This window comes from Thermobia domestica, chromosome 8 (genome assembly GCF_964235325.1).
Source record: "Thermobia domestica chromosome 8, izTheDome1.hap1.1, whole genome shotgun sequence".
Taxonomy (NCBI): Eukaryota; Metazoa; Arthropoda; class Insecta; order Zygentoma; family Lepismatidae; genus Thermobia; species Thermobia domestica.
This window is the reverse complement of record NC_137461.1, coordinates 217052962-217069052: the sequence shown is the minus strand read 5'-3', so window position 1 is coordinate 217069052 and position 16091 is coordinate 217052962.

Genomic DNA, 16091 nt, shown 5'->3' with positions numbered 1-16091 from the left:
TGACAGTAGAGATGCAAAGAAGCCGGCTTTTTTGAATCGATGGTTTTTTTCACATAAAAAGCCGGCTTTTTTGGGGAAAAAACGAGAATTTTGGAAATTTTGGCTTTTTTCAACTTCATGATTTTTCTATCTAAATAGCTTTCTTATAGTATATTCTATAGTTAGATAAAAATTCCATGACCTGAATGTGATATTTCGCTCTGAAATTCACCATCAAGATGGATGGAGCACATGTTTTACGAATTAAAGCTAACATGAAGAATGTAGTATTTGAGGGTAATTTTAGAGGCTATTTAACTTTATTTTAACTTTTGAGTTTTCGACATCTTTTTTCTTCTCTAGTTTGTCATCCGTGTTTCATTTCTAAGAGCTTTCAGTACTCTAGCTTCTAGCGCAAAAGTTAAACTTGCCCGTTTTTCTATTTATCCGTCAAAGCGTAGGCCTACGTTTTTCAATATATCCGTCAAACCTTACTTCCACATTTCTGTTATACTGTAGCTGTGAAGTGATTTAGCAATAATTTTCCGGACACAACCTTGAATACCAATTTATACAAATAATCAGTAGCGGATTTAGAAAAGTACTTTAGGAGGGTTTTTTCTGATTGTTTCGTTTCCTAAAAAGTCCTAATTTTATTTGGGAAGTGCTTGAAGTTTATGAGTACAGGCATAACTAATATTTCGTTTCGTTTATATGTTTAGCAATAATCTTCCGGATACAACTTAAAAATCATTTTATATTGAGAATCAGTGGCGGATTTAGAAAAGTATTTTGGGAAGGGTTTCTTACTAATGTTTAGTTTTTTTAAACATTTGTAATTTTTATTTGACGGGAGCTTAAAGTTTATGAGTAAAGGCATAAATAATAGATATTTCGTTTGTTGCAGACATTCCGTAACTTTGGGGAACAGGCTTCAGTCCGAAAGACCGCCCCCTAACCTTCGCAAAACCGTCACTGCTGGTAATTAGTAATAATAACGATTTAAAAACAATAAAAAAAGAAGTCGCCCAACTCACAGTACACGCACTATTTCTACATTCACAGATGGAATGAAGAAAAGCTTTGTCAGAATGGTCGAATGCTGGTTGAATCCCGGATTTCCCGATAGAAGCGCAAAAGCTAATCACTCAGTCATGTTTGTTGTGCACTTGTCTTTAGCTTAACTTAAATATATTCCGTAGTCTTTTTTTTTGGGGGGGGGGAGTTCCGTAATGATATGTTGAATCCCTCTTGTTAAAAATTCAGAAAACTTGAGGATTGGGTAAACTGTGATGGTGGTTCTATAAAACTTAACTGTAGAATTTCAAGAATATACAGAACCAAAAGCTCTAGATGTGCAGCCTTTAAGTGTATCATATAAATCTAAGTATTTTCTTATGTTTTATTTTAATTTTATTTTGTTTCAAAAAGAGGGTATGGAATATTTTGAAGTAAAAACACTACATACTATTTTGCTAGTTATTTGTGTATTCTTTAAAAAGAAGTGTTTACTTTTAGGGTTGGCTGATTTACACCAACTTTTTTTTTTTTTAATAACTGGTTTAAACCACAAAAATAAAAAGAATGAAAAATGCGAATCGTGTGAACTTCATGGTAACGTTTCCAGATATCAAACCACCTGCAATAGTTTTATTTCCCTTTCACCTTTTAATCAAGGTGTCTCTGTTCAATTCTCGGTCGAACCACAATCCTTTTTTCATGCGTAACCCAAGTAGCGGTTCGGATGTCAGTTTAAGCGAAAGTCTTCTCCTTGATAACCTCGGTATTTCGTAAGGATGTTAAGCCTAAATATACGAAACAAACCAAATTGTATATTTCTACATGCCTAAATGCGTGTTGTTTTATAAAGAAGCCAATATTGCTTAAATATATTGATAGAAATTGGCAAAATTTATCGATTGCCTACGTAGCTTCTAACATTAGCTTGGATTGGACTTTCAGTGATATCTATGTACCGGTACTAAATTTGTAATTTAATACCTCAGTTTTAGCGTACTGATTATGGTACGTTGACCTTTAAATTTTACATGCAAAGCAATAACAGGATTTTCCCGTTATTGTCTTACATTTCAAGTAATGACGGGATTTTCCCAGTGGCTAGGGCGGGAGATTCTCAACTTAAGAAATTTACTGACCGCACTTCTTTAAGCTTATGGGAGTTCTTCCGGCATAACACCGCTGTTGCATAATAACATCAAGGCGAAACAAACTTAGGCTATTTCTGTGAATATGTAATATAAATACATAAAGCAAAAAATCTAAGTCAAAAAAACCTGGTTTAAACCAAAAAAGCCTGGTTTAAACATCCCCCCAAAAACGGGTTTTTGGCATATTCAAAAGCAACCACGGTTCTTGCCAACTCTGCTTACTTTTGTATATAGGAGGTTAAAAAATTCTTATTATATACATTGGTTAATCCTGTGGAATTCATAATGTAAATATGTTGAAGAAAAATTGTTTGAAATATTTTTTCGAAATTCATAGTTTATTTTCGATGTTTTATATTATTATCAGCATCAACCACTAATTAAATGATTTTTTGTGTTATAGAGAATCGATACAAAGTCTGTTTTATCAATTTAAAGCAGTATTTTGAAAAAAGCCCAAAATTTCCGAAGCAAAAGAGCAAAGCAGAAAAAACCGAGTTTTTTTCCAAAAAAGCCGGTTTTTTTCCGAGCCCTTGCATCTCTAGTTGACAGTAATGTCTATATATTGGTTTATTCATTACCGTGTTCCATTTTAAACAATTTTTTGTAAATATTTTCTGGTTTAGTTGCTCTAATTGAATGAAACAACTTGAAATCTCGAAAACTTCAAGTAATGCCCTGGAAACTAAAGGAGAGAGATGACAAATGCTGAAGAATGATACAAATCTAATGGAATGAGAAAGTTGAAAAAATCGGGCTCAGAGGAAAAGGGTGTGTATTATGTACCACATGCTCATGTGAGCTATAGAATCCAGTCACATTGCTACAGATGAAATCGTTTTACCACTGAGCCTGCCTATTTCCAAATTTACTGTTATCAAAACATACGATATGAGTAAATGCAATTAGAAGCCATTCCACACATTACGTAACACTATATTTGACCAATTGTTATCCCGTCCTTCTCGTTGTCGCACTCCGTAACGCAAGGCCAAACCCGTCCCCCTTTTGTTACGTAATACTTTTTGATTTTTAGATTTTCATCAATTTTGTTTATTTCAGGGCATATTACAATAAGAAAAAAATATTTTTAATAGTACCACGTTTTATTACAAAATGACTGTATTCTGAATATATTTGTAGTGTTTTTCGTCAACAAATCAAGGCATTAGGAAATAACTGTAATAATATTTTAACCTCATAATGTTATTTAATTAACCAATTCTTCAGTTGGTTCTAGTTCTTCAAAGCTAAATCTCGTTTTCCCAAAGAGATCGCACCCATTCTTTTAGATCACCGACGATAGCAAGGAAGTAATACTATCGAAAGATAAAGGTAGAACAGGATCTAAAGAACAGGCATCAACCTCTTTTTCAGGGTTCCAGCATTCTTCGTGTATTTGAATTTTGACGATGCGAAGTCCTCTTCTTCATCGACCACAGACTCGAACTGGCTGCACACGTGAAGGACCAGGGACATCTCATTTGTGAACAAGCTTTTTAACATCTTCTTTGGACTTTGGATTTCAGTTGTACCCCTTTTCAAATTCTTCTTGCTCTAAATCAGTGCGAGTATGCGAACAAACTCAATTTATTCAGAGATATTCAAATCCAAAAATTAAGAAGAAAAAATTAGTAATTTCCAACGAATTAGGATTTTAACATTTTATTTGGTCTGCAAATCGTGGATCGCTCCGTCGCGGAGAATATTGTTTTATGAAAAATAGTTTCTTCTGTTGCATATGGGAAACCCCTAAGAAGAAATGAGTGGATAATGATTCAAATCAAAAGTTTCAAATAATATTCTCAAAAATAGCGATACGAGTGCGAACTGAGAAGGTGAGGTAATTTTCAAGGGATGGTTACCATCAATAACAACTAATTCCAGAAAAGCGTGTGTCGTAAATCCAATGCTGCGATAGCCACAAAATGCAGTTGTATTGTAATACATGCAGGGTTCCTCACCAATAATGCTGGTGTCTAGTGCATCTTTTAATCCCTTCTGAATGATTCAATTTATATAGGCTATAGTTCGCAATTTTCTAATATATACATATATATAAGTGACTTTCAAGTTTGTAACTTGAAAGATGAGGATCGGGCCTGGGACGGTTTTTTATAATTTCATTTTGAAGGTGCAACTAGGGGGATGATATATATATATATATATATATATATATATATATATATATATATATATAATCGAAAATGTGTCGAATACATAGTGTCGACCAATATTAGTGTCGAATACATAGTTATGGGGGTCGCTGAGATGGAACAGTAACACTTCCAATGCCGTTTAAATCCAAATTTAACCCCCATTAGTATTCCTGAGGGGGATTGTGATATGTAAAAATGATTGAAAATGACCTATATTAGTGTCAAATTCATAGTTTTTAGGGTCTCTAAGTTGATTCATGACAGGTTTGGTGCTCTTTTTGTCCAAAACGGAACTTTTCTACCCATGCAAAGAACGGGTATTCTGTTAGTTTTTTTATAAAAGAAGAAAAAAACTGAATAAAATTATTTTTAAACAGATTGCATATAAAATGATAATAAAAATTACAGCAAAAAACACCCGTTACATAAGGAATACGTAAACCCCTTCCTCCCCCTTGTCACACTTCATAACGCAAGGCCAAATCGAACTCCCCCCTTGCTGCGTTACGTAATATGAGGACAACCCCTTCTAGCAAATTACACTTAAGATCACATTAAATTTAGACAAGATCGTATTTAAAGGGGATATGGTAGCTCAGAGAAGGAGTTCTGGTAGTGGACAACTATCGTTCATGAATGTTACCAGGGTTGTCCTGTGAGTTCCTGTATTTCTCATTCCTCCGGCTATACCAGAATCATTCACTTTCCTCTGTTTTGTTTACTCAAAGGGGCATTGTAGTGACACGTAAAACTAAAGGTGTGAAACGTAATGAGATCACAAATCATCAAAATACTAATATACTAAAGAAACGACGAATCCAGAGACATCTGAAAGCGAACCAAAAATTTACCCTAGAAACGAATATCTCTTTGTAACACTGCTCTACAGTGTAACTTTGGACAGAATGAGTGAATATCTTGTTTCATAATCAAACGATTCCGGCTTCGATTTTTTTTTTTTTTTATCTATCTTGTGTTTTTGTCTAAATGTTTTTGTCTTCTTCAATATCACCAGAAACAATACGCGGCTGGTTTCTTACCTGAAATTGTTTACTTTCTGTCGTTATATTTTCATTTTAAAATGACTTTATGCAGATTTCTTCTATGCCCTCAACTGGCCTCATACTTTGTACTATTTGTCTTTTTTCTCTACACTTCATAATGTATAACCAGTGAGCCATTACGTTAAAACGTCATTTAAACACTTGCAAAAGGGAACAAATAGAGTTATATTTTCTCTTAAATTACCGAACAAACCAAAGCGGAATTACATTGTTAAACTTAATACACGTATACAGTTTTATATGTTGCAAATTGATAAATTTTCATATTAATGGCACTTTGTAACGATCTGGCCGTCCCATCGAGAACGACCTTATTGAACGTTTTCATGTATCTGAGTGATATGCAAAACCTCATTATTAAAATATGCACATTCATTCACTACATAAAAGGGCAAGAGGGAACGTAGAAAACCTAAAATGCCTCTCAGGAACGACCACTAAAATAGCCAAATCCAAAACCACTCTTAATGACATGGTTGTAGCGGTTTTTGAAAATTACGACAGGCGACCAGAATCCAAACGTTCACATTTGAGTATCTCCCCCTCCCCTTCTATCTTCCTCTCTCTTTCTCTTTTGACTTCGTATGAACTCGATATGTATTCTGTTCCACGTTATGTTTCCTAATACAGTCATAGAGAGTTCACCCACGTATTTCAATTTTATTCGCGGTTGCTTCCGTAATTCAATCGAAAAATCAAAGTACACTGGACGAAAGTAATTGAGAGATCTCTATAAAATTGATATTACGAACTTCTCTGAACGTTTACATTCTATGGCTTTATCGTGTACTTAAACAATGTTATTTGTCCTACTATCTTTTACATATATTAGTAATGAATTTTATGAGCGGAAATAGACAATTTTTCCAATAGTGAAAATGATTCTTCAAACATTCTAGAGCATAACTAGAAATTAGTGTACACATTTGATTTTGTTTTATTCCGATTAGAAATATTTTCCTAGGTGTCTTCTTCTTACATTTTTCTCATTTCGCGATTCATAATAATATTATTCAGTTGCAATTTTTATTCGTTTTCTTTAGCTTACAACGCCAAAAAATAACTAAAGTGTTCGAAAGTATGAGGTAAAATTGATTTTCTTAAAGAGATCAAAGGAAAAGCAAGTATCAATCACGTGTACACCACATAAAACGTTTGGTGTGCTTTTCTTTGTTAATATTTAGTTTTCTCTGTTAATATTTATACCGGAAGTAGCAGAAGATTTTACCACTTTCGGTTTCAGTAACGTAATTAGAGAAAAGATGGAATATACTTGGGATGCTTAATTAATTGCAGCAAACTGTATATTACCGTTTTCAATCTATAGCAGCCTTTCCCAATCTGGGTTCTGCAAGGCGATCTCAGGGGGTCCTTAAGGCAATCTGAGAAACGCACACAATGATGAGAAATACACCATAAACACACACACACATATTATATATATAGGGAAGAAACATGTTCCTTATATATTGCAAGGGGTCCTTTACATATAATGTAGACTGTAAAGGAACCCGCAGTGTGGAAAATGTTGGGAAAGGCTGTGCTATAGCGACCAACGTTAAAATCTGAAGTGGTTAATTTCTGAAATTTCTGGTTTAAAAGGAAGGTTAAGGAAAAGGGTAGTACCTATTCTTGAAACACTAAAATGATTCGAAAAAATATCTTTTCGCTGCATCCTATCGTTTTTACTCAATTTAGGAACCCGAAGTTGTAGTGATTTTGTTTTATCTTCTGGTTTATAAGAGAGTTAAGGATGAACATGAAGCGAATTCTTCGAGTGTTAAACAGACTGCAGGAAGTCGATTCTCGTATTTTATTTTCTTCCTTTCCCTATGGCGATGAAAGTTTATATAAAAATGGTTGATTTATACCACTTCCGTTTAAATTTTATCGATGTATGAGTTGCCGAATTTGATTTACGGTGACAGAGTACCGAGCATACTGTAGTCCAGTGATTCAAATCTTTCTTTAAATTGTAAGGCTTGTTTATAACCTGGATGGTGACAAATGGTGTAAGAACAAAGCAATCTATCGAAATAATAATAATAAAGTCCTGGCATTTTCCTTCTTTATACATGAACTCGTATACTACTGACTAAATTACAAGTTTATCAAACCCCGGTTTGGGAAGAGGGACGTACAATATAATTAGTATGATCATCTTCCCTTAACTTTATGGATTTTAGAATACGAAACACATAGAGGAGGTAAAGAACATAGATTAGTTATCTTCCCTTCGTAATTCGGTTCAAATTCCGTAGCCTACATCTGGCTGAGATTTTCCCAAAATTTTTCTTGGTTCCACTTTGGGAATTTTGGAAGGACACTTTTCAATATACGATCTGAATAACTTCGTTACCGCATACACAATTCCATGTATCATTGTGCCCAGTAATGTACATACTTCTGCAGTTCTCACGAATTAGACAGGGTTTGAATTTAAGCGTCTTTCTAGCTTCAAGAAGCTTTCCAATTGGGTTGACTGAAGTTTTACCGTGATATGTGATAACTGGTGATGCTGGAACAACTTTTTCTATCGAAAAGATTACTTTCCTCAACGTATGTTAAGCCACTTGCTAGAGGTGTTTCCTCTATAAGTGAAGAGATGAGCTTCACGTGGTTGTGCAGTTGATGCGTCTTGGTATCTCATTTTACAATTGTATTAGGAATCGCCCTGGAATTAGCTGGAGTATTTGCTGCAGACAATGATCCACAAGCAAATTATGTCTAATAATTATTAGCTTAGATGACACGATAGCTCAGTGTTAGAACGCTTATCTTTGGTGTGCGGGGTCCCTGGCTCGATCCCCGACCAAGTAATACTGTAGTGGACAACATCGTGTTCTTGGGTACTCCCGTTTCCTTCCTCATTCTCATTTCACCCATTCTTCCATCATCTCTCACTTGCTATAATCATCGTCTCTCTTAGCCTAACGGATACAATCCTGGAATGTTAAATTGGAAGATTTTATTCTAATTATTAGCTAGTAGTAAGACACCAGTCTTCCGCCAAACCGAATTGTACTCTACCTTCGAATGGGCTGCTGTGAGATTGTACATTATGAAGTACCCATCACAGCAAGGTCTTGGACCAACACGACACACTTTAAGCTTATTAATGCTTATTAGCTAAACTCAAAGTTGCACTCGAGGTTTGAGACCGACTTCCCTGGTTGTTCTTTACCATTATTGTTGTGTAAATGTTTACAATTAATTACTGCAGTGTTAATTTGCATTGCACGATCGAGGTGGTAGATTGAAGACAGTTGGTGATGAATACTTGGTTAGTTGGTTGGAGTTTATCATTCCTTTTCAGCACCGAAGGTATATGAAACGCGAACCTACAGTTTGAGGTAGAATACGAACCATCGTAATAGTTCAAATTTGAAAACTTTCCCCATAGACAATCTAGCTCAGCATCCTATATAACAGAATGGCGTGCTCAATAGCAACTCAATCAGTGGGATTGGGTGCATACATTTTGCAATAAAGTAACACGTCACTAATCAATTATCTCATTAAATATAAACTTTCTCACTATTATACACTTCTATTGCTTTGAAATAAATAGCTACATATTATAATGCAGTTTCCATTATACTTAATTTTATTCAACTGTTCAAACTGTTCAAAAATGAAAAGTAGTTACCATATATATATATATATATATATATATATATATATATATATATATATATATATATATATATATATATATATATATATATATATTTAATTAGATGAACAAATGCATCTAGAATTTTTCATATTCCAGAAATGAAAATCTGTTTCTAAGAAAATATAAAACAATTTGTTAAATTGGATAATGAGTGAAAGCTGAAATAGAGAAAGCGTTCTCGATGGAAATAGAAATCAAAGAAAAAGAAATAACAAACCATTTGCAGATAAATCAGAAGAAACATATCACTGTTCCCATAAACCCTTGTTCGTTAGTTTACGGGAGTTTGTGTTTCCATTTCAGTGTGTTAATTATGAAGCTCTTTAATTTTAATTTATTGGTGCTTTATTTCATTCTTTTTATTGCTTCTACTCTAAAAATATCGTAATATATACAAAAGTAAAGTAAACTTAAAGACATAGTTGTGTAGCACCCAAGAAACTCGACGACAATCTTCGTTACATTTTAAGTAGGTCTAGATACGACTAATAATAAATGTAGAACGTAACGTAACGTAACAATAACTCTATGCTAAAAGTAATTTTAATTGATTTAAGATAATGACAACAATGTCAGTTAGAACCACCATTACTGATTAAGGTATACTGTAGCTATATTTTGTAGAACAAATGACGACCCATCTCTCATTCAGAAGTTAAGTAATTTTCTATAAATAAAACTGAAACAAATGTACGCCAAATTCTTACACCTTTTAAAACCTTTCTTCAAGTCTATGAATCCAGACATACTACTGTAAAAACTTATGAATTAAAAAAAAATATCTCTGAACATTTGATTTGATTAACTAACTTTCCATCGGTACATTCTTTATTATACGGGGGCAGGGAGCAAATAAAGTTCAAGAAGCACTTTCTGAGTGACACATATAGAATTGTACTTACATTGCTTCAAACCATGAATTACACTATAAAGTCCACTTACTCAACGAGAAGCGATAACGACAAACCATTTTCCTTAAGCACACAATTTACCATTTATATTCTTTATAGTGTTGTCCCAGTTCTAGCTCGGGAGTGGCCTGAAAAATAGTACCAAATTATAAAGGGCTGAATTCATTATTTTATACCAGTGAAATAAGTGGCTCTATAACATGAAACTTAAAGAGGTAGAGTTCTAGAACACTCCCCCTCTTCAAGGAGTCCAAATCAAGAAACTGATCTTTTTAAAAACTACTTAAAGAAAACATCCAAATAGGAGGACCCCGTACAAACCATGAAAGTAGATGGAACATTTCTTGAACTTATGAAGTATAAGAGAAAATGAAATCTTTAAGTTTTATGTCCCACGTTTATGCCGGTTAGGCTAAAGGAGACGGCGATGATGAGAAATGAGTGAAACGGTGGAATGGAGAAAGTGGGAGGAAACGGGAGAACACCGAGAAAACCCACGAGCACGGTGTTTGTCCACCACGAAGTCCACACTGGAAGTATAAGAGATTCTTTATAAATGGAAATAGAATAATACTTTGTTTCCAAGGGAATAAGAAACGAAACCACAGTTAAATGTCAATAGTTAAGAAAAATAAATACATGAACACAACCTCTGAAAGCATATACAGCTTAGCCATCACTGCTCTACAATAATTTTGCTCTTTGAAAAAAATCTTTAAGTTTAACGTCCCACAGATATGCCGGTTAGACTAAAGCAGACGGAAATTTTGCTTTTTGAAGATTATTATTTTCGTCATATTTTTGACCTGAAAAATCGAAAAATGTAATGAGTTTTGCTCTAATATGTATATTTTTTCTTAAAATCAGAAGAGAAAAGTACAAAGTATATTTCAGAATACAACGACTTACCAAAATGATAGTCGTAAACCTGGTTCGTTTGCTAAAATAAAAATTCGAAGTGGTAGTATTTCTTTGTCATAAAAATATTAGTTGCGATACTTAAATATCGTTAATCTCACCTTTTTTATAAATATGACAACGTCTATAAATGGTGTTAAACTGGTTTATTATTTTAATATAACTTAAGTATCCTTTTCTTTAAACTGTTAAATACACAAAGTCACTGACTAGGTAACCATAAAACATGTCCATATCAACAACTATCCCATAATCATCACTTACATATATTAAAAACATTCTTCTTTTGTTAATAAGAAATTAGCATTCTACTAAGTATAGTGCACATGTATGAGTACTTTCTGCCCAAGGTACAGGAAAATATTACTCAAGCCAAAGTATTTTGTTATATAAAAATGTCGCTCGACAAAGGGACTGAATATAAAAGTCATGAGTAGGCTTGGCTTTTATCTTCAAGAACCACTGGTCCGTTAACATTAGTGTTCTCACATTACATATGTCCATCTTATTTTGATCGCACCTTGTATATCTATTCATTACATTTTACATATACATTAAACAAATCTTACATTTCATCAATATTTATCTTTAATTACATTAATTATATTTATTTCATGATTATTCACTATATTATCAATATATCTTCTTATTAAAAATATCGTCGCTCATTTAATTAGTCGTCGACGAGTGCGATTTCAAAAATCGTAAAGGACAAACGTGGGTTACAAATAGTTCGAGCGCATTATATAATAAATAAGTTAGATGTTGCATTTAAAGGTATACATCGTAGCACTAAGATGTTATAATAAAGAAGAATCTCATTCAAGGTAGTCGTTGAATAATTGATTTTATAGAATGGATCTTATTCTTAACATAATCTTTGACAATTAAGTTTTCAACACAAATCAATCTAATATAAATAATCTTTGCTCTTAATCAATTATAAATCGAATTATAATTCTTACATATATTAAAAACATTTGAGAATTATCATTGATTAATGAGAATTAAAGAGAATTAAATTGAATAAAAATAAAATAAATGTTCATGAAAATTTAGAGCTGATATGGGTTTAACCAAATTTCATTAACGGTAATCAGGTTACATTAGTACTTGCATACGATTCTAATAAAGTACATTGTACTGCACAATCATGATTAGGTTCTACATTATGTTGGACATGTCTTTCATCGTGATTTTGATTTTGATATGAAGTGCCATCTCTTGTCCTTCCATTACGTCTATCCACGTAGTTCGCTGCATTTCTGGAATTTCGCCATACATTTCGTCGATTCTTAAATCTATTTTGACTATATGGTCTAACATACGAATGGTTACTATTAATTAGGTTAGGCGGATTCTCTTCATAACATTGCCTATTGTGCGCATTTTGATTGCTAGAGTATACTCGGCTTAGGTTAGGTCCGGTATTATTCACACTCCGAATATTTAAATTCCGAACAGGCACCAAATGATCTGAATTATTCTTATTTTTACCCATTCCTGATTGTGGGTTCATGGCATGGTATTGAGTTTCGTAACATTGGACAAGCATCAATAAATGGCTGAAACTCATACACTGTGTGGAAAATAAGATCTGTTGCAATTTAAATGGAAGCAAATTTCGAATCGATGCTATTATTCTCGATTCCGATTGTAATGGATTAACGACCTTTAAGTCGTTGTAGACATTTACAACAAACTCTACAAGAGATTTGTGCAATCGAGGATTGAAGTGTTGATTTCTAAGGGTGGCATCTCTATTTGCCAGCAAAAAGTCATTTTCATAATTTGCGATCAATGCCGCTTTGAATTCCTCATAGGTATTAATGTGATCACGTATTGCTTTAAACCATAAGGAACAAGGTGGGAGTAATACATGGGGTATTAATTTCATATACTGTGATCGATCGATAGACATTATATTACATTCATCTTGGAATTTCTCTAAGAAAGAAGTAGCATTCTCATTACACTTACCACTGAATTTGCTCATAGCTCTAATTTCACTCATTTTAACACTTAATTTTACCTTCTTTTTCTCATTCCTTGTTCTTGTTGAATGATTGTTCCTATCCGTGACGTGCTGTATCATGACACCATCTAAGTTTCGCTCATCAGTACTCTTCGGATAACTTTCTTCTAGGATAATATCCTCATCAGATCCGGGCGAAGGCGAGATCATCTCTGGTGAGTGGGGCAACTCAAAGCGATCACTATCCAAGTTATTACGGAAAATGTTGTCTTTAGCCTGTAACGTTCTAATCTCTTCCTGAATAGTAGCTAACAACTGTGTATTTACACGTATGTTATTAGAATTGTTGCTAACCTGGATCTTTTGCTGTTTAATGGAAGATTCTATTACTTCTAAATCTTTTTTTACTGCACTAAGTTCTTGGTTTTGGTGATTGTGCCTTTCTTGACAATCATCGGATATCTTTTTTAACTTTTCCTCGAACTGTGAGGATATGTCGTTCACCACGTGAACAATTGTTTGTTTCGTTTCATCTGATTTCTGTTCTATCCGTCTACTTAATTCTTCATATTGCTTATTAGATTCGTCGAACTTCTGGTCCATTCGTCTACTTAATTCTTCATTCTGCTTGTTAGCTTGGTCAAACTTCTGTTCCATTTCGTTAAACTTCTGTTCCATGGTCGTGTTAGATTCGTTGAACTTCTGTTCCATGGTCTGCTTTATCTCGGTAGTCATCTGTATTATTTGTCGCTGTACAGCTAACAAGAGTCGATCCTCTGATGACAAACCTGGTGTTACACTAGTTTCACCTTGGTCACTAGTATTTGATTCCTGCTGCATTGCTTCGTTGTCCATTTTTCTTATGATTACCTTACCACTTCGCAATATGGTTAAGTTCTTATTCATAAAAGTAAATTCAACCTTACTCTTCTTCGGGAACTGAATTTACAAAGTCCCGGGTGAGGTAAACCAAATTTTTACAACGACTTACCAAAATGATAGTCGTAAACCTGGTTCGTTTGCTAAAATAAAAATTCGAAGTGGTAGTATTTCTTTGTCATAAAAATATTAGTTGCGATACTTAAATATCGTTAATCTCACCTTTTTTATAAATATGACAACGTCTATAAATGGTGTTAAACTGGTTTATTATTTTAATATAACTTAAGTATCCTTTTCTTTAAACTGTTAAATACACAAAGTCACTGACTAGGTAACCATAAAACATGTCCATATCAACAACTATCCCATAATCATCACTTACATATATTAAAAACATTCTTCTTTTGTTAATAAGAAATTAGCATTCTACTAAGTATAGTGCACATGTATGAGTACTTTCTGCCCAAGGTACAGGAAAATATTACTCAAGCCAAAGTATTTTGTTATAAGAAGAAATATGATTATAATGATAATTATAAAAATAAAATATCGATACATTTCCTTGTGATCATCTTGAATTTGTAATAAAACATATACAGTTAAATCCGCAGCTACTATGGATAAGTATTAGGGAGGGTCGAAATTCTACATTTGTATTCCACATATTGCCTGGACTTCATTATGCTACCCTGAATAAGAGAATGCAAAAGAAAAGTTGTGCGACCCCCCTAACCCTCGCACAGCATATCCCCCTAGGAGTCAAGGATACCGAATGTTTTACAAAAGTGATCATTCCTCGTTTGCCCGTTATTCGTAAATGCAAGCAGATAATGAAATGTAACTAATTACCACAATCATAGATAATGTTGTTTTACACCAGAATAGATGACAGAAGCATTGTCAGAGTTGCCATCCGCAGAAATTACAGTGTTTCCAAATTGACAATTCTCCAAACATGTAGCTTAATTGACATATGGATTTAAACCCGGCTGTATTGCGTTAAATTTTATTGTTTATAATGCAATTATATAAAATAGAATTATTTCATATTTAATAGGACATAATTACGACTTAGATTGTGAGGGTTACAATGGTCGACAGCAGTCTTAATTGTAAGAAAATATAGAATACAGCTTAGGGTAGTGGAATGTGATGTTAAACAAAACATTTCTATATTTTTTCGTTTCAGTGTTTACGAGGCACCTTGGCAACAGAACAAACCAAACACAGCAAACATACGTATAGAAACACTTTATGCATTAACATCACTGGCCTTTCCAGTCAAATGTAGGAAGTGTGTTTCTTGACTCTTGAACATTTATGATGTATTTGTGTCTATTGACCTAACCTATTCTCAATTGAGCAGCTTGGGTCACCAAACTCACAGCACGTTCCACGCCTTGACTATGGCACGGTATAGGTTCAATTGGAAGTGGTCCATCAAGAGCTTGAAGAAGATCCTCAGTGGTTACATTTTCTATAATCGGAGGAGGTGTAATCGGCTCACATTCCCAATTAATCATATTCAAGTAATCGTCTGTCTCTAAATTAAGAGTTTTAGGCAACTGGTAGTCTCTTAGTTCGCCAGAGGTTACTTGTCTTGCTTCAGTGATTTGCTGAATTGCCTTTTCTCTACAATACTTCTTTGGGTCAGTCAACATTGAAAGAAGAATATTTTCCGGATAAGCAAAATAACTATTATTTTTCAGTACCTTTTTCATAACTTTCTTGTGTTGTTCGTTTATATCATCAGCATCTCTTAATAATTTGCTAATATACCAGAAGTTTCTTGCTCCTTCCCATACATTTGGATGCGATTTAATCCGAAACCAACCAGGCGCATACACCCTCATAATTAATGTCACTAGGTATTTTACGTTTTCTGATGGTTCATTTAGCGAAACATATAGTCGAAATATTCTACACTCTGTAAAGAAAAAATAGCGACACTTGCTCTAATATGGTTTTCTCAACATACTTTAATCAATATGAATTTTTACATGAATTCCTGACAATATTACAATGCAGATTCCTAATGAGCAGTTCATTCTTAATACTTGCGCCAGAGTTTCAGGCTTTTGACATGAATTTAGTGAATTTATATGCATATATAAGTAGCTATGTGTGTTTTGAGCAAAATCGTTTGTAGGAAGAGTAATTCATAAAACTGAAAAAGATCAACAACAATAGCAGAAAACAAAAAATGGAATTTCTTTAGGGTAAGACATATTGTGTGCAAACATCGAGAAGTACGATACACCAAACTAATATTTTGTATATGCACCATGGGCTTCCCGCATTGGCAAAAAAGCTATTGAAAATGCAACCTCGATATCACGGAATAACACCCGGATTA